This window comes from Amphimedon queenslandica, unplaced genomic scaffold (assembly GCF_000090795.2).
Source record: "Amphimedon queenslandica unplaced genomic scaffold, v1.1 AMPQUscaffold_11372, whole genome shotgun sequence".
Lineage (NCBI taxonomy): Eukaryota > Metazoa > Porifera > Demospongiae > Haplosclerida > Niphatidae > Amphimedon > Amphimedon queenslandica.
Window position 1 is genome coordinate 3,192 of NW_003548386.1, and position 1,865 is coordinate 5,056.

Consider the following 1,865-nt stretch of genomic DNA (forward strand, 5'->3'; position numbering starts at 1 on the left):
TTGGAGTAGATTGGTGTAAGAATTATCCTTGTAGCACCAACTGATACTGAGATACACACCGACAACTGGATTGACAGGACTAACTTTCTTGATGATGAAGATGAAAAAAAGTGGCTGAACAAAACGGCCGGTTCGCCGATTTTTGGCTTTTCTTTTAGACAAGGTCTAGAGCCACGCTATGGGTACCAATGGAGTCCTCTGGTCAAGATAAGGTCCTCTATAAAGTCTGGTAAGCATAGGAGCTCGTTTTCCCGGTATAGCAAGGCTGCAAAAGTCGTTGCAGCCATTTTGTTTGGGGGTGAATCCTACTTAGTAACGCTACCGCGTTACTAATATCAAAAATTGCTAAGCAACTGATCATTCTTTCATTTTTTTGTTTTCACAGCAGCAGTAGATTTTATGTGTACATGTATGCTACATGGATTCATGTAGTATAAGGTTGATAAGCTGTACATGTACGTATGTTTTTGTTTGTTTACTACCGTATGTACATGTACATGTATCGCTTCTTATAGTTATATAAGCCTCTCTTTCTCTTTCTCTCCCCTACTGACTATAGATCTCCTTTGTGACTTTTGCAAATGTAGCTTTAAAATGAGGTCAATAAATAATTGATATGTGGTAGCATAGAACCTGCATGGAAGGGAATTTCATTAATACATTAAATTACAATACAGGGTACATTTGCATAATACTTGTAACAATAGAAATGTATGTATCATTGTTATGCTGCGGTCCTATTTTCAACCTTTAACTTATTTCACGAGTAATTTTTGGAAGCTTATGATCACCAGTTGGCCCATCAATGCATGGTATTCATGTAAAGCAAATCTCAGAGTCACACCTACATACACTTTGTGGTATATATAAAGTACATGTGCTTGTACATCTGAGCATACATGTAGTATATGTGTACATGTATTTCTGATGCTGCAAGCGTAAAAGAGAGCTACTCCACATCATATGAGATTGCTATGTTTTCAATAATTTTATAAATAGCATATTGATGATCACATGTACAGCACATAAAATGTTTCATTTTGTATCATTTAAGTTCTAATGAATCATGTAATCTTCTTTAGTTATATCATGCAATTTCTTTTTTATTAACCAAATTAAATTATTAAATACAACGTAAGAGTTCATGGTAGTCCCTCATCACATATACCCCCGGTACTTGTATATTTTTGTACAACCTCAGAAATAATGTTTCAATTCTTATATTTTCCCCTTTTTATTTCTTCCTCCCACTTTTTTCTCCCATCACTAGCTTCTGGCCCTTTCTTTCTTTTTGTATTAGATTACCATGAGTGAAACTTATCAGGAGATTATAATTCCATAGGTACCTTTAGACACTCTTTCTTTTCTTGTGCAAGTTTCACAAGAAGGTGCATGAGTGTAATTTCTTCATTTTCTTGTTTTCACAGCAACAGTATGTGTACATGTAGCTGGAGTCATGTAGTATAAGGTTGATACCGTAGGGCGCCTTTTTTTCGAGGGCTATGAATTTCGTGGATTTTTATTTCGCAGATTTAATTTTCGCGAATTTATGCCGTCTGCCATCTTGTACTGTATTGATTTGATTTTCACGAAAGTAATTTTCGCGAATCTTTAAAAAAATCATGTAGCATAAGGTTGATATGCTGTACATATGTTTTTATATTCACTGCTGAATGTATGTCCATGTACATGTACACGTTTCTTTTTTTCCCTTTGTGGCTTTTGTCAATATTGCAATTTTAAAACAGGGTCATAAAATACCATCATAATAAATACATCATTTCTTATGAACTGTGTATTATCAAGTGTTTGAAGGGAATTTTATTAATGCATTTAATAACATAATACATACATGTATGCATGTT